Raw genomic sequence first — 18,592 nt, 5'->3', positions numbered from 1 at the left:
TTTACTTCAAGTAAAAGCTCGTATTTTCATCATAGCATAAAACACTTTATGGTTGGTATATAATCACACCTCAGCCTCTATGATGCCATGGTCGTTTATACCTTGGCTTCATTGTCAATGTCGGTTTAAGGCCATATAGACCATAGACGACCCGTTCGATTAATTCTTGTGGTATTCATCACTTGTGAATAAATCTAACGCCATAATTTAATTCCTCCGTGTCATAGCCATGTTTCATATACTTAGGACATCACCTTCGTCTCTATGACTTCATTAGTCATTTATACGTCGGTTTTGACAAGTCCTTTATTTAAATCATGAAAACTTATTTTTTTTATCATTCGAAACAATAATCAAACTTCTTTCAATCATTATGTCAAGAGATATAAATCAATATAATTTCGTAACATAATACAACACAACATCTAGTCGTACCTGAAAGCTTCCCTTTTTGTTTCGCGTCCCGTCCGGTTCGATCTTCCGAAATGTCACTCGAGTTTCCTATAAATCACAACCCTGTTACTCATGAGGATACTTTTCTTTTATATCCTACTTATTAACATATGCCAACATTATCAAAAGCGTTCATATCAAACTCCTCATGGCACGTTTGACATCATATTTCTCATTCAAGCATTTCGTTTAACACCTTATAGGCAGTATTTCTAAGCCATACATTTAGTTGAATTTCATAACTTTCTACCACTTTATATAATCCTAGTTTCATTCATATCTCACAAACAATCAATTTATATATAAAGTCAATTCAATCAAGGTCAATACATTACCTATTGTTCATGAAATTGGGGTTCTTCGCCTTATGATTAGAACTCACTTCATAGTAGTTTTGAACACTAACAAACAAGTAATTTGTGCCAAGTACTTAACAATTTCAACATTTGTGATGAATTTAAGCATTCATGTACTAACAATTTCACCATATGATCATAATCCATTTACTAATTGCAAGTATTCTACTTGTCAACTTTCACTACTATCATCGAATATGATTTGAATACATATCTTATGATCACCAAGTTGTATTCACCCATATGCAATGGTTTTATCACTTGTTAGCCTTCCAAGTTTTTGGAAAATTGGATGAGAAAGAGGTTTTCCCTCTTTCTCTCTTCATGATGTCGAACACCACACACACATGTGTGTGTGATCTCTGAATTTTTATATTTTATCAGGTCTACTTTGCTTTTATACATGTCCTTACAGCTTAGTTAGTTATTTAAAAGACCACATTTAACCATTTTTTTACAACCTTACACTTTAATCTAGTTGACCAGATTAAATTCTTAGTCGTCTCCATTTTTTTTTGCCAAATGACACTTTATACACGTATGCGTTCATATTTAATAACACATAATATTTTTGGGGTGTTACATAGGTTTTTTTTTTTAAATTAATCCTCCAATTCCATAAATATATAATTTACTATAAAGCGGTTACAATAAAGTGGCAGGCAAACGGGAAACAAGCTGCGCCGCAACCCCCTTACATAGGTTATATGCCTTGTTAATCAGTTGTTTAAGTGTGTTGTTCGAGAAGGACATACACTTGTGTTAGAAGCTTATTAGGTGAGTTTCTAAGCTTACTTTTTTATGTTGTGTTTTGAGGCGGTGTATGTATGCACGAAAAGGTTTTGACATAAGTAATGGTTTTAGCTTCTAGCCGCGAATGTTAATGAATTATTAAACTGATTAATAATTATGCATGTTAAAGTTTGATAAGTATAGCGTGTGACAAACAATTTGTGAATGATAATTAAGTAACTAATAAATACTAAAGGAGTATGCAAGTGAAATGCACATGACACAACGTCGTTCATAGGAAGATCTGTGAGCCTTGTACATATTTACCTTGCATTATTGGTTGGTAGTTTACGTTAAAGAATGAATGTGTATATTATATATGATATTTATGATGAAGTATGACTATGAATGTAGCTTATCTGATAGTGGTCTAAATATAGACAACATATTACTTACAGATACTAGGTGGTGGTCTAGCTATGGATACGAGATAGTGGTCTAGTTACTGATACAAGGTAGTGGTGCATTTATGGAGATGAGGCAGTGATCCAGTTATGGATACCAGGAAGTAGTCCAGTTATAGATACAAGATAGTGGTTCCTAGGGGTGCTCATCCGATCGAATACGGGTTATTCGATTCGGATTGTTCGGATTTGAAAATTTTACCCTATCTGAAATCTCATCCGATCCGAACTAGCGGCATTCCTATCTGATCCGAATTGAATTCGGATAGATTCGGATAATCCGAATAATCCATATAACAATTATACAAACTCAAGTTTTTTATTAAATAAACATACAAAATTGGAAAATAAAAATAAAACACTACAAGAACAAGGAATTTAGGTAGTGTTAGATAGTATAACAACGGAGTGTTACGACATTTTTGCCTATGGAGTGTAATTAGGTTGATTGAACGAATAATGAAGTTATGGTTATAAGGTTATTGCAATTGTTAATGGACTTGACTATATAAACTAATAACATGTTATGTATTCTGATTATTCGGATATCCGAACTATTCGGAATTTTTTGAAATCCTTATCCGAATCCGGATAAGAATTCAGATATGATTATGCGGGTTTCGGTTTAGATTCGGATTTCGGTTTTTTTTTTCGGATTTCTAGGGGTGATCCCTTTTATGGATATCAGGTAACGGGCTAGTCATACATGTACATGTTAAATTAGAAATCTAGTACCGCACACATAATTTTATGATGTGTAACATAAAATAGTATAGCATGTTATGGTAGTATGAAATGTGACGAGGTATAGGAAAAAAGTAACACTGAATGTTTTGATACCTTGGTAATACGATTGTGTTGTTTTGTTGTTGTTGTTATTATTATTATTATATATATGTTGTCGGTCGAGGCTCCTTCTCCTCCCCCTTCTTCAAACTCTGATTCTTCTTTTTCATAGAGAAATCTCTGATCAAGGATAGAACAAGATCCTTTTGCATCATATTAAAGGGATTCTTTGGTTCGAGTCGAAGAAGCAATGTCACTCGATTCTTATCAAACTGACTGCATGTCCGTGAGGATCCCACCAAAGCGCCTTCCACTTCTAATAGGTCACGAACTAGACCAGAATCATTCTCAACGAGTCCATAAGGAGTGATCCCATGCTTTTCATCGGTTCCGGGTAGAGACCAAAGATCTTGAGTGACCGATCCGGCAGAACAACTCAAAAGATTATACAGTATCGTTAATTTCTTCATGCTCGTTCTGTAACATCACGTAAATTTCAGGCCAAAAATGTCAATTTCTAAAAGTCAAGGTACCAAATTCGTCAAATTCCAAATTCAAGGGACTAAAATGAAAATTCTGAATTTCCTAACCCATCGCGCTACGCGATGGATCAGATGAAGGCCCCATCGCGGTATGCGATGGGGTGTCTGACACACAGTGACACGTGTGCCACGTGGCACATGGTGGCAACGTCTGCCGCCACGTGTCACCACGTGGCAACACGTTCGCCACGTGTCGCCACATGGCGCGGCTCCTGCCACGTGGCAAGGCTACCCACTGGCTCATCAAGCCTACGTCGCGGTACGCGACGGGCTTGCCAAGAGACCCCTCGCGTACCGCGATGGGGTCCAAAAATGGCTCTATAAATAACAGCCACGGGTTCTTCACAAATCCACAACCAAATCACACACTTTACTCTTTCTCTAACTTCTCTCACTACCTCGAAATACGTGCCATCGAACTACCTCGAAATACGTGCCCCGATTCCTCGTTTTCCGTGCCCTATACCTCGATAAACGTGCCAGTTCCCGACGACATTACATACAAGAAGGAGGTGCTGTCCCGACGTCCCGACGATCGTATCGGAGTACGTGCGTCGACATGTTGATGTTCGATTCAAGTGTTGTTGTTCGACGTGCCTCAACGTTATTGACACAAGCATGTACATGTTCGACGTTATTGACACAAGCATGTTCAATCCAGGTGCTGTCCCGTGTTGATGTTCGACGTGCCTCGACGTTATTGACACAAGCAGCCAATAACGATGAAAACCGTTCAACAAAAAGAAAAGAAAGAAGATTTCAATAGCCTGGAAACATTTTCTTGAGGTCACTTTGGATGATGGAACTAAAATGCATCAGTGCATTCATTGTGGGGAGAAAGTGAAAAAATATGAAGATTGAACAACTACACCAATGCGTAGGCACATCAAAGTTTGCCCAAAATTACAAGTCGTGAACAAAGGTCAGTTAAAGTTAAATGTTTCGAATGGAAAGTCAGATTCTTCTACAAGTGTTCAAAATTGGAAGTTTGATAATGGTAGGTCGAGAGAGGTTGTTTCTCATATGATAATGGTTCATGAATTGCCATTTAGTTTTGTTGAGTATGAACTCTTTAATGTGTTGATGAAAGAAGCTAATCCATTATTTAACAAAATCTCACGTGCAACGGCTAAGAAAGATTGTGTTTCTAGTTATGAAATTGGAAGGAAAAAAATTCAAAATCTGATAGATTTAGTTAATCGTGTTAGCATCACAACTGATATGTGGACATCGGTTCAGAATATTCATTACATGGTAGTGACATGCCACCTTGTGGACTCAGATTTTAAGCTACATAAATGCATCTTGAGTTTTGTTCAAGTAGATCCACCATATACTGGAATTCGTATCTATGATTGTCTTTACAAGTGTCTGAAAGAGTGGAAGATTGAGACGAAGGTTGCTACGTTAACGGTCGATAATGCTAAAACTAATGATGTGATGGCCAAGAAGTTAATGGAAAATCTGAATAACCAAAAGAAGCTTGCTATTGATGGAAAACTGTTTCATGTGCGGTGTTGCGCACACATTTTGAATTTGTTAGTTCAAGATGGCTTAACATAAATTAATGATATAATTCACAATGTCCGCGAGAGTGTGAAACACGTTAGCGCCTCTCCAGGTCGATTGCATATCTTTAGTGAGCTTTCTAAGCAGTTATTAATGTCAAAGAAGCATATGATCTTAGATGTTAGTACTCGGTGGAATGCCACGTATGCCATGTTATCTACAGCTTTGGAGTTTAAAGAAGTTTTTGCAAATTATGCCGATCGAGAACCTACATACGACACTTTGCCTAGTGAGGACGATTGGAAAAAAGTTGACGATGTCTACTCCTTTTTAGAACTTTTCAACGATGCGACAATGATAATTTCAGGTATTTGCTTTAATAAAAGTGTGCCAATTGTTTTGTAAAATAATATGTGCTTTTACATTATTGTTTTGTTACTTTTAATTATTGGTTAGTTATTGAAGTAGTAAAATGAATTAACGGATCATGTAAACTTTTTGCTTTACTTTTAATTTATTTTTTTACTTGGTAGGTTCTGAGTATCTGACATTGAAGAAACACTAAGTGACCCATGACAGATTACAGATAATCTGGGGGTTAAGTAATGTTTCCCACGAGGATGAGGTCCAGCAGAGAAGGTTGTTCTTCAGGTGACCTGCAAAACAGACACCGTAAGCTCGTCACTGAGAAGGGGGGGGGGGGGGGTTCCTCCTTGTGACCACCCTCCGGCGTGAGAATCAGACTAGATTGCTCTGAATATAAGTGTATATTAAGAGATTGCTAGATAACGAGATATCGGATGATGTCCTTACCATTCCAAGGAGTTGGAGTATTTATAGCCGAAGGTAGGTTTCCTAGAAGGTACAGCCGGCTGAATAGTATTCCTGTTCTACCAACAGTGGGCTACGCACAAGCCATGCTGGTTGGTGGATAGGCTGCGGCCGACAGTGACAAGGTCGGCTGTATACTGTTCCTTTACTGCCGGCTATGCACTGTTCCACCAACTGTAGGCTGCGCACGTCCCACAGTAAGGGTTGGTGAGTAGGCAGCGACTAATAGTGAAACAGTACTAGAGGGTGCACCTCCTCGTACTGTTGTCGGTGAGCTGTCACCCTGTGATTGGTTCATGGGCGTCTGGCCAGATCGTCTGTTTTGCCCATACCTTGGTAGGTATAGTACAAAAGATCTTCCAGAAGCATACGGACTGGCTCATTTGGGCGGGAGTATTCCCGCCTTGCTCATTCCTTCAGGTGACTACTGAAGTAGCAAGAGTTAGTGCCTTGTGCGTGTAGCCTTGCTATCAGTGCGGGTAGCCTTCCCTGATGGCTTGTATCCGCAGCTGCGGGGACAGGCGGAGTACTTCACCATTGGGAGGTTTTTCCTGCGGGAACAGCTTGCGTACTGCGCGTAAGGACGTCACGTCTCTGAGCATGGTGGGTCCTGCGGATCCAGTTGGTTTCTGCGCAGACGTCTCTCTTCAAGGTGAGTCCTGCGGGTCCAACTGGGCTCTGCTGGGACCTACCTCTTCAAGTCCCCCTAGTCCAATGTTCTTCTCATGAATGTTTAATAAAGTGAGGTGAACTTTTGGACTTAAGCAAAGGGTTTTGAAAAGGGTTTAGTTTTAAGGTTTTCCATGGGGATTCTTCCCGCGGAAGTCCTAATGTCACTTGCAGAAATTCCCGACTTTCCTGCTTGATCTTTGGGTATGATGCGGGTAGGTCTGTAACCTCCTCGCAAGTCAGGAGCGTTGAGTCCCACTTGTGTGGATTCTCCATGAGGTTTTGGTAGTTTTGAACATAGTGATCAATTATGTTAAAACCACCAATTCCATCTTGGAGCTTCAAACAATGTAGTTCTCGACGTTCCCGCTATGCGGGGATGTTATTCCCGTTTCCGCAAGCGTGGCCCAGAAGATCCTTCCTGGTTTGAATTCCCTGCGGAGTGCTAAGTATGTGAAGGGTTTTGCCTTGACACTGTACCCGCACTCGTCTTACGGTTACTTCCAAGGTATTCCTGGCGTCAATTCCCTGCGGGTGCTAAGTATGTGAAGGGTTTTGCCTTGACACTGTACCCGCACCTGTCTTACAGTTACTTGGTTGCCAAGGTAAGGGGTATTTTCCCGCTTACTTTTGAATCTTTATTTTATTTTTTTTGAAATTTTTGAAATTCGAAGAGTTGGTGAAAGGATAAGAACAGTCCAAACTGCTGAAACGTCGTGCGACGGTTTCTTCTGACTGTGTCAAGACGTGCAGGAAGTTATGGTGACGTGACAGTACCTGGTCATTCCAGACGCTTTTTCAGGCGCGTAGGCGCGATGTTTCGGGCACGTGGCCGCGAAATTAATGGTACGCGTCCTTTCAACAGCTGTTGCCAGCTTGCTTTTTGCCACGTGTCATAGTTTCATTGCACCTACGATTTCTCTCTCTTCCGCATTAAATTCATCGCATTAATTGCGATTAGTATATAAAGGGGGAGAGGGTTCTTTGTAATCCACACTTTCACTTTTCTCTTCATCTTCAAAACGATTTCCGGCGAATACTCATCTTTTCAGTCGAGCATTCTCTTGAAATCGTTTTCTTCTTTCATATCTGCAAGATGTCGTCTCACGATCTCGAGGCTACAGCCCAGGAGGCTGGGGTGTACGGCGATGACAAGAGTACTGCTGGCGAGTGCCAGTGTGCTCTGCCTGTCGATCTATACCAGTACATCGTCAGGAAGTTCATGCTCGAGTCTCTCGAGCCTGAGTTTCCTGAACCGCATCAGACGGTGTATGATGCCCCCAGAGGCAAGATCGGGGTATATGCTGCATTCTTTGTCTATGGGAATCTTAGGTTCCCATTGACAAAGTTTGTTTACCGTGTCCTTGAGAGGCACGGTGTACACCTGACCGAGGTGCACCCGATGGCGATCGCAAAGATTCGCCACTTCGAGTGGGTGTGCCGGATTCTGGGCATTGAGCCCTTCGTCGACCGCCTGATGACCTTCTACTCTTGGAGGTGCATCCAGCGGTGGTATACTCTGATAACCCGTATAAAGGGTTTGAAGATTTGCGCAACCGAGCGCAGTCTTCGTTCATGGAAGCGGGAGTTTTTTTTCATCTCCGCTCGCTCCATCCCCCTTGCCATGAAGTTCAAGAATGGGCAAGCACTTCCCAGCCTTCACGCCTCCAACTACCAGGAGGCGGAATGGTTCTCGAAGATATCCCGAGTCCAATCTCCGGTTTACCGCTTTGCGGAGTCCGGGATGGTGATGCTCGGGATGAGCCAGGTATGGAAGGATGCGGATGCGCAAAAGATCCCGATCGTCCTCGAATACGGTTTGAACTCTGTTCCTTACGGTATGCTCTGTTTACTTTGTTTATATAGGTTTGTCTTCTAACTGCTTTTCTTTTATTTCAGAGGGGAACGACTTGCAGTCGCTCCTGTACCCGCGGGAGGCTGACAGTCCCGCTCGGATGGGTACTCGTGCTCTAGATGAGAACGAGTTGCCCATCCTTGAACAAACGGCGGATCGGTTCGTGGAGGTCTACCCGCTAGGCCACGAGATCCTGAGCGCCAGGCGGCCAGGTAAGGCGTTATTCAACCCTCGACCCCTCAATGCTGAAACCTCTGCTGGCATTCCTCTAATCTTATGTTCTGATGAGGAATCCGCAGATGGTCCTCCGTTGGTGCGGAAGAAGAAGGCTGCCGGCGGGAAGGGGAAGGAGAAGGTGGCCTCCACTGCCGATCCAGTGCCTCGGTCTGACTCAGAGGCCGAGAGCGAGGAGGTGGCGGGGAACCCCGGTGGTGATAAGACCACTGCTCCGGAGGCTGCGACGATTGTCACCTCCGGAGAGCCCAGGATGACAACGGTGACCGGCGTGAAGAGGCCGGCTCCATCGGGTTCATCCCCGCCTGTCCGCACTTTTAGGCTCAAGAAAACCCGTAAGTACAAACTATATTTTTAACTGCATAGCTTTCCATCATTAATACTTATCTTCTTTGTGCAGGCGTGGATGTTGACGCATTCCAGGGTGGAGCGGGGAGGAGTACCCCCCCGCCCATGACGGTAGGCTTGGTCAGCCTACCTGAGGCGACGACCCAGGCGGCTGCGCCTGCTTCCGCTGGTTCAGTTGCTCATTCCATTGGGCCAACTGTTCCAGCTGTGATGACATCACCGCCGGCCGTCAGTGCCATATTTACCGCATCTTTCACTGAGCCGGCGGTTACTTTTGCTGCGGACTCCGCAGCGGCGACCGCGGCGGCCGCGGCGGCCTTCACCATGCCTCCTCCGTCATCGGCAACGACGGCCGATCCTTCAGGTATGCATGGGGCTTGTCGCCAACCTCTGCCTCATTCCCATCTACCTGACCTCTTGGACGGATTTCCCTTGGGTTCAGGTGATGGGTTTGGTGGCTATCGGCCTGTTATTGACCCTACAGGTGCGTAGGGTTCTTTTGGCCTATTTTTTTTTTTTTTTTTTTATATATCATCTTTTCCTAACTGCTTTTTGTTTTTTGCAGTGTCGGATTCCAATGAAGTGTATGTTCCTCGATGGAACATCCGCCGAGGAACAACCCTTCGCACACCTGTGGAGTGCGTGGAGTGGGCTCGTCACGCAGCTCCCAGTGGTGCGTTGGGGGAAGCCATGGCTAGCTACCAGGAGGGTAGGCTAACCAATGAGCTTCGGGTTCTCCTGGCCCGGATGCAGCCGCGCGTCGAGCTGCTTTGTCGTGAAAACGACAAGTTAAAAGCAGCTCGCATTCAAGAAGTAGCTCAGGCGCGGGCTGTCCGGGAGGAGAATAGGAGGCTCTCCGCCGCGGCTGCGGAGAAGGAGAAGGCGTTCAAGGCCCTTGAAGTTGAGGTTCAGGCCCGTCTCGAGGCCCGTTCCAAGGCTGCCCAAGCTGTTAACGAACAGCTTCGGCTGGCTAAGGAAACTGCTAGGAACGCAACTGAAAGGGCCACCAAGGCTGAAGCTGTTGCTGAGCCTCTACGCCTCGAGAATGAGGAACTTAAATCTAAATTAGAGGCGCTCCAACAGGCTCATGATGCCTTGACGATGGAGGACGCGAAGAAGCTCCAAGAGATCCTGGACCAGAGGGGCGTGCTTGACCACACTGAGCGGAAGCTAAAGGGCGTCGAAGAGGCTGCTGCAAAGGAAGTGTTGCTTGCCAACCTCAATAGAAGTGAAGCCGAACGCGCCTGTACCCAAGCTCAAGCCGCCCTCCAAGAAGCTCTGTTTTGCCAAGGAATGGCTTCTTCGAGAAGCGTTGTCTCAGGTAAGCTTTTCATGTCTTTACGCTTTTCTTTGTAAATAGAAAAGGTTTTGATACTTGTATTTTCTTGTAGGTTGTGCATCGGGTCTTCACGGAGACGTCTTATGACGATGCTATGAGCACAGCCCTCAACGCTTCTCATGAGGATGGGGAAAAGGCCGGCTTCCTACTTGGTCTAGGGTTTGTTGAGAAAGGCATCCCGCCTTCCAACTTCCCTTTGTATGATGTGGATACTGAAGCTGTTTATGACCAAGCAGTGAATCAGTATGCCGCATTCCCGCATCCGGTGGTGGAGAAGGTAAACGAAGTCGCTGCTGCTGATGATGGGCTAGCTGTCCTTAAAGCTTTCCTTGAACCGCCACGCTCTGCTGATGGTGCGGGTCCAAGTGGAAGTGGTCCTGAAGCATGATCCTGAAGATCCCTTTCCACCATTAGCGTAGATTTTTGCTTTTGTATAGCTTCTTTTGTATGCGGGTATGCTCCCAGCAATCTTTGTAATATTTGGATTTGATGGAATAAAGATTGTGTTAGTTCTTTGCCTTGTTTATTTTACGCATGTTTTGATCTAACTTAGCAATTTCTTTAGTACTTAGATAAGTTAACTTTTTAACGTGGCAAATTATAAGTTTGTTTCGCTTCCTCTTTCATGATTGTGCGGGTATGACCGTCACTTACACTTAGTAGGATGGCTTAACTTTACTTATATCTGACCTGCGTGGAAGTTTTCCTCATCTTTTCCTTTGAAATTTTCTAAGTGTTCAGAATAAGTTAACCTTTGGACGTGGTAGATAATAGGTTGAAGTTTTGCCTCCTTGTTCGTGATTGTGCGGGTAAGACCGTCACTTGCACTTACAAGGATGGCTAAACTTTACTTACATCTGACCTGCGTGGAGGTTTTCCTTAAAACTTGAAATTTTTACCGTTGTGTTTATGCGGGTTTTGCCGCCTTCCACACGTAACGACTTACTTCTTCCCCTATTTATGCGGTGAATACCGGCACATCAGTGTGGGAAGTTCATAAGTATAAAGGTAAGGCTATCAACACATTGTGAAAGGAGAATCATTTCCATTAGAAGTGGCTCAAGGCCTTTTCTTTACAAGTTTGGAATTGATCTACATATAACATTTGCGTAATTGAGCTCCATTCCATGTTCATGGGATGGGAGTGCAATCGAGCCTTTCGAGCCGGTATGCGCCCTTTCCCAGAACTTCTTTGATAATGTATGGCCCTTCCCAGACCGGGGCCAGCTTTCCTGGGCGTTCTTGGTTCGAAGCCTCGTTGTTACGCAGTATGTAGTCTCCTACATTGAAGTTGCAGAGTTTTACCCGCGTGTTGTAGTACTTTTGCATTTGTCGCTTGTAGTTCTCTTCACGCACTGCGGCTAAGTCTCTGCGTTCCTCGGTTAGCATAAGGTCTAACCGTCTTTCCGCATCATTGTCTTCTGGCTGAATCAAGACCCTTGGTGAGGGTAAACCAATTTCGACCGGGACCATGGCTTCAGTGCCATAAGTAAGACTGAACGGGGTTTCTCCCGTACTGGTCTTCTTCAGCGTTCTGTTTGCCCAAAGGACGTGCGGAAGCTCGTCCACCCAGCCAGATCTGTGTTCCAAGAGTCTTTTCTTTATGCCTTCGACGATGCTCTTATTTGCTCTTTCCACCTCACCGTTACCTTGCGGGTGTGCCACTGAGGTAAAGGTATGGGTGATTTGAAGTTCTTTCAGCTACTGTTGTAGCTTCTTGTCAGCAAAGTTAGTGCCGTTATCGCTCACCAAATTCTGTGGAAGTCCAAAACGACAAATAATAAATTCCCAAATAAATTTTTTGATATGTTTCGCGGTTGTTTGGGCTAAGGGTTTTGCTTCTATCCACTTGGTGAAGTAGTCGATGGCTACCACTAGGAACTGAACATTTCCTGCTGCTGTAGGAAATGGGCCTGTCACATCGATGGCCCACTTCTGAAATGGCCATGAAGAGGTGACTGGAACAAGTTCATTCTTCGGGCGGTGCGTGTTGGGTGCATAGAGCTGACAAGACCTGCATTTTCTAATGTATGCCAGCGCATCCGTATGCATCCCCGGCCAAAAGTATCCCGCGTTGTTTAGCTTAGCTACAACAGCGCGTGGACCTGCGTGTACTCCACAGATGCCTTCGTGTACTTCCCTTAGGAGGTAGTCAGCATCTTGGTTGTCCACGCATCTTAAGAGTGGGCCAAGAAAGTTACGTCTGTAAAGGATGTCATCGATGAGTTGATTATTCAATGCTTTACAACGTAGTTTCTTGCCTGTGTTTTTGACTCTGGTAGCGTACCTGCCGCGAGGTAATTTATTATTGGTGTCATCCACGTTTCTGTGCCGGTTTGGATGACACAAATTTCCTTGTGCGGGACCGAAGGTGCCTCGAGGAGTTCAATGCGGATGTCCTTTCCCAAGTGGGTGAAGGCTAATGATGCAAGCTTGCTTAACGCATCCGCAGATTTGTTTTCACTACGCTTGACGTGTATGACTTTGCAGTCGTTGAAATCGCGCATAAGGGTTTTTGCTTGTGCGAGGTACAGGGCAATTGTGTCGTTCACGGCCGTGTACGTCCCGTTGATTTGATTGGCTACTAACATGGAATCCACGTGGGCTTCCAAGTGTTTCACTCCCATCTTACGCGCAATTCTCAGCCCAGCCAAGAATGCCTCATACTCGGCTTCGTTATTCGTACTTGGAAAATTCAGTCGAATAGCGTAAGTGTGTTCTTGGCCTGCTGGGTTGGTTAGTTTCAGCCCTGCGCCTGAACCCTCGTTACTGGCTGCTCCATCAGTGTAGAGTCGCCAGACATTATTGATGTCTTGTGCTGGAGAGGGTTGAGCCTCTTCCTGGCACTCTTTTTCCCGCGATGCAGGCACTTCCGCAATAAAGTCGGCCAAAACCTGGCCTTTTATGGCTGGTCTTGGCTTATACTTTATCGCGTACTCCCCCAACTCAATTGCCCATTTGGCTAGGCGTCCCGATAACTCGGGTTTGCCTAGAACGTTTGCAAGTTTGAAGTTGGAGAGAATGGTGATTGGGTGACCCTGGAAATATCGTCTTAACCTGCGTGAAGCGTGTATAAGTGCTAAGACTAATTTTTCGAGGGTAGAGTACCGGGTTTCTACGTCTGTTAGGATACGGCTGACATAATAGATTGGCATCTGGATGCCTTTTCGCTCTACTAGCAGGACTGCCCCGGTTGCTCTATCTGTTGCGGAAAGGTATAGGATTAACTCCTCTCCCGCTTTTGGTGCTGTGAGCGTTGGGAGTTCGATCAAGCGTGACCGAATCTCCTGAAAAGCTGCTTCCGCTTCTGGTGTCCAGCGGAATTGCGTTTTCTATAAACAGTTTCTCAACGTTGACACGAAAGGGAACGACTTATCCGCGTGGTTTGCCAAAAAGCGATTAAGTGCCACTAGTCGTCCATTCAGTGTCTGAGCCTGTTTGATGGTAGTAGGTGATTCCATTTTGATAATGGCTTCGACCTTTTCAGGGTTCGCTCTGAAGCCATCTTTAGTGACGATGACCCCCAAGAACTTCCCTTCTTCCATTCCAAAGTCACACTTGCCCGGGTTGAGTTTCATGTTTATCTTCCTAAGCGTGTTGAAAGTTTCTTCGATGTCTTTCAACATCGCTTCTGCGTCAGGGCTTTTGATGACCAAGTCATCCATGTAGACTTCCAAGTTCCTCCCAATTTGGGCATGAAACTGGTTGTCCATCAGGCGTTGGTATGTGGACCCGGCATTCTTAAGTCCGAATGGCATCATTTGGTAACAAAATGTGCCATCGGGTGTCCGAAAAGCGGTTTTGTCCTGATCGTCAACGGCCATGTGGATTTGATGGTACCCCTTATACGCATCCAGGAAGCATTTAAGGCGAAACGGTGCTAACGAATCCACCTTAAGATCAATTTCGGGTAACGGATAACAATCTTTGGGGCATGCTTTGTTTAAGTCCTTGAAATCTATGCACATGCGCCATTGTTTGTTATTCTTCGGTACCATAACGGGATTTGCAACCCATGTTTGATATCTACTAACGCGTACGATGCCTGCGTCAAGGAGTTCCTTGACTTGGGTTCTACACGCGTTAGTTTGTTCTGGCCCCATTACTCTGCGCTTTTGTACGATTGGCGTAACAGCCGGATCGCATTTGAGCTTATGCTCTGCCTTACTTCGGGGTACACCAGTCATGTCAGCTGGTGTCCACGCGAAGATGTCAGCGTTTTTCTGTAATAAGCGCTTGAGTAAGGTGCGTGTGGGATCAACAACTGTTGGGCCAATGGAAACGGCCTGGTCAGGGTATTTGCCGTTGAAGGCCCATCTTTCTGGTTCGGTGATGGTTGGTTTAGCCATCTTTGGTTTGGATTTAGATGAGACAGATGCGATGCATACCTGGGGAATGCCCGTGATCATCGCTACACCCTCAGCTGTTGGCCATCCTATCATGCCGTGGACTGAGGATACCACGGCGTTGAATCTTGCCATCCCGTCTCTTTCGAAGAGAATGTCGTATGTGTGGTGTGGCTTCCTCATTACGACAAAATCCACGTCTTCTGTGCGTGAGTGATTCCCGTCCGTAAGAGTGACGGGGAAAGATAGGATACCCAGGGGGGTGTTTGTGCTGCCATCGAACCCTTCCATCGAGGCGTAGATCGTTTCCAGGCGTTCCTTGTCTTCGTCATCTAGCTTATCGAAGAACTGCCTGTACATCACCGTTGACGAGGCGCCGTTGTCAGCAAGAGTGCGAGAAGTGATGTAGTGCCCCAGCTGGCTTTTGATGACGATAGGGCCTTCTTTGCTGGGTCCTCCTGGCACTCGCGGGAAGCGCACCTCAGCTTCCTTCCACGCGCATGTTCTGTCGTTCGCCTTTTTCTTCCTCTGATCTTACCATGAACCATGTTGATGCTGATGTCAACGGGCTTTCGTCCGTTGCCTCGGTACCGGTTATCATTCCTTCCTCCCTTCTTAATTGATGCCACAAGGTGTGCAAGTCTTCCATCCTTGACGAATGTTTCAACAATATCCTTCAAGGATGTACACTCTTCCGTACTATGACCTTTTGTCCCGTGGAAGTCACAGGATTTGCTCTGATCCGCATTAGGTCGCTGCCGGATCATTGGAGCTTTTGGCCATGGTAGTTTTTCAGTGGCAAATATCTCCGTGACGCTTTTGGTGAGTGGCGTCCACCGGTGTTTTCGGCTTGAAGGGTGTGTGTTATCTCTTCCGCCAACAAGAGGGTGAGAGCTAGATGAGGTGTCAAAGTTTACCCTTAACTGCCAAATACCTAGCTTCCTCTTTTTGTTCTGCCGGGCGATCCGAACATTGTTTTCTCTAGTCCTTTACGTGTAGAGGTGTGTACTCTGGGGAAGATCCCTTCCCAGTTGCTTCTCCGTCTCGGCAAAGCGCTTGGCCGCCGTCATGATGGCATCCCATGTGGATGGCATGCCGTCCTTACCCGTCAATGTGCGGATAAGCTCTGGGTATTCGGCGCCCTGGATGAAAGCGGCGCGAACAAGATCTTCACTTATGTTGCCCAGACTTAGCTTTTTGGAGTTGAAGCGAGTGATGAAGTCTAGTAAAGATTCATCCTCCTCTCTAACGCAGTTGAGGATCGTCCACTGTTCTTCAGTATATTTCCTTTGTTGGCTGAAGTGTTGGCTGAACTTGTTCTGAAAGTCCGCCCAATCATAGATGTGGTGGACCGGTAAACGATCGAACCATGCCCTGGCCGCTCCAACCAGAGTCATCTGGAACATATAACACCACGTGGGTTCCGTCCAGTTACTGACGGTTGCCCCCGCAATGAATCTGTTCAAGTGGTCGTCTGGGTCGGATAGACCATCATAAGTGCCGATGTTGGACATTTGTTTGGCACTTCTCGGGGCGATTGCTTCCGCAATGTCCCTTGCAAACTTTGACTTTCCTGCATTTGCAGCAGTTGGTCTAAAGGTTTTGGAGAAGTCACGCGGGTTTCTCTCCGCATTCGTTGGTTTAAAGGCTTCCCCAAAATTCCTTGTCGGTTGGAAGTCCGTTTCCTTACGCTTCCCTTTTGCCTTATGGCGAGGGTTTGCGTCGGTATCGGATTCTTCCTGCTCATCGTCTGAGTACTCGCACTCACTGTTCATATTGAGATGTTGGCGAGTACTGCCGAATTCGTCAGCCTGTTGAAGTGAACGCAAGCGTTCATCCAACTCAGCTTGGAACTCTTTCTGACGTGCTTCGGCCCACGCCTTAACTTGATCTAGTGTTTGGCGAGGGACCCTCGTCCGTTTCTCCAACTGGGTATCACTGAACCCCAGTGAAATGTTGTTTACTGCACTTGTCCCGGCTTGGGTAACCGGGGTAGTGTTCGTAAAATTTGTATAACCGCCGGTGTTCCCAGTTGCTGGGGTTGTGGTCACCGGGGTTTCTTGGTCACTTACTGGCCTTGGGACAGGAGTAACGTTAACCATTTCTTCAGAAATTTTGAAAAAACTAAGAATTAGTTCTAGCTTTTATGCACGGATGGCGCCAATGAAGAAACACTAAGTGACCCAGGGCAGATTACAGATAATCTGGGGGTTAAGTAATGTTTCCCACGAGGATGAGGTCCAGCAGAGAAGGTTGTTCTTCAGGTGACCTGCAAAACAGACACCGTAAGCTCGTCACTGAGAAGGGGGGGGGGTTCCTCCTTGTGACCACCCTCCGGCGTGAGAATCAGACTAGATTGCTCTGAATATAAGTGTATATTAAGAGATTGCTAGATAACGAGATATCAGATGATGTCCTTACCATTCCAAGGAGTTGGAGTATTTATAGCCGAAGGTAGGTTGAAAAGAAGCATTGGATGAGGTAGCTTTGGATGAGAATGGTTGCATGAAAGGTATGGCTGCGAAGATGAAACAAAAATTTGACAAGTATTGGGGTTCATGTAATTTGTTGATTTCAATTGGTGCTGTTATGGATCCTAGATACAAAGTGAAGTTAATTTCCTTTTCTTTTAACACCATTTATTCTAAGGAAAAGGCTAAGGCAGAGATTAAAGAGTATGTTGAGGCTTATGAAGAGCCCAATGTTAGTTCGTCTACAGGTGCAAATGTTGGGAATGGTCTGAGTGGGAGTACAAGTGGTTATAGTTTTAAGGCTTCTAGATTTGGTAACGGTATCAAGAAAGGTGGTGCTTAGTATGATCAACATATTAGAAGCGTTGATTGTGTTGAAAGTATCAAGTCAGAACTAGTCACTTATTTGGAAGAAGGAGTTTTCATTACTGAACCGGGGGTGTATTTTGATGCGTTGGGGGTGGTGGAAAGAGAACAAACATAAGTATAGAATTTTATCCAAAATGGCAGCTGATATCTTAACTATTCCAATCACAACAGTTGCCTCAGAATCAGCTTTTAGTGTGGGTGGGAGGGTTGTCGATCCACATCGTGCTTCTTTAGGAACTCAGACGGTAGATATGCTTATTTGTGGAGCTGATTGGTATCGCCATTACTACGGGCTTAAAAAAAAGAAAAACAAGGTAATGTTATTTGTTCTCAACTAATTTTCATTTTCTTATCAACATGTAATAGACTAATAGTTATTTTCTTTTATCGTTGTAGGAAAATGATGAAAACGGTATTGTGTATATTTAAATTCCTTAAAGAATGAAGAACTAAGAATTTGAATCCAAGAGGACCAGGACACTATTTTGATATCATTGTGTTTTGGTTAATATATTAAGTGTTTAGTATATTTGGATGTTATGTGGTATAATTCCAAATTTTGTGATGAAGATATTTGGATTTTATGATTGGAATTAATATGAAATAGTTTATGTTTGTCCATTAATGTCTATATGTTCGTTTGTTCATTAGTGTCCGCTAATGTCCGTTTACAATATTAACGGACGGACACGGTCAAACTCATTTTTCTAATGGACGGACACGGACATGAATTTTCATTCGGTAGAGTGTCCGAGAACCGTTCGTTTGTCCGTTAAAAGCTTAACGGACGAACACGGACATGGGCTCGTCCGGTCCGGTCCGGTCCGTGTACACCCCTAGTAATAAGGATAGGACTTTATAAATCGCTTAAACAATATATAAGTGTGTTGTAAAATAATATACATATCATTTATGATATGTATATGAATGTGAAATAAATAAACTTGTATATTAAGAAAAGAAATATGTTAAATTTCAGATAAAAGGAATAAAAGAAAAAAGAATGTCTAGACAAAGTGATAATCGAGAGGTTTCCCGAAAGGAAGCCAATAAACGTGAAGCAAAAGGGAAAGGTCCCGATAAAGAACAAGTGGAACCAATTTCCGACAAATACATGAATCAAATCCAACAAATATCAAAATGGCTGTTAGGGAAGAATCTGGATTTCGATCCCAATCTAGACAAACAAAACATACACATTCTAAAAATCCTTCCCAAAAATCAGTTTCTAAACCCCGTACTCGACCTTCACGTGAGGAAGAAAGTGAGCATGAATCAAATGCTGACG

General features: G+C 44.5%; 1 pseudogene; it reads left to right on the top strand.

Moving 5' to 3' along the window:
• Positions 1-3,892: 3,892 nt before the first annotated feature.
• Positions 3,893-17,733, top strand: LOC143624000 (zinc finger BED domain-containing protein RICESLEEPER 2-like; annotated as a pseudogene).
• The last annotated feature ends 859 nt before the right edge of the window (positions 17,734-18,592 follow it).

This window comes from Bidens hawaiensis, unplaced genomic scaffold (genome assembly GCF_021521415.1).
Source record: "Bidens hawaiensis isolate Kalapana, Puna unplaced genomic scaffold, B.hawaiensis_p1.1 tig00003653_1, whole genome shotgun sequence".
NCBI classification, from domain to species: Eukaryota; Viridiplantae; Streptophyta; class Magnoliopsida; order Asterales; family Asteraceae; genus Bidens; species Bidens hawaiensis.
The sequence above is the reverse complement of the archived record's forward strand: the minus strand, read 5'-3'. Positions and strand labels throughout refer to the sequence as shown.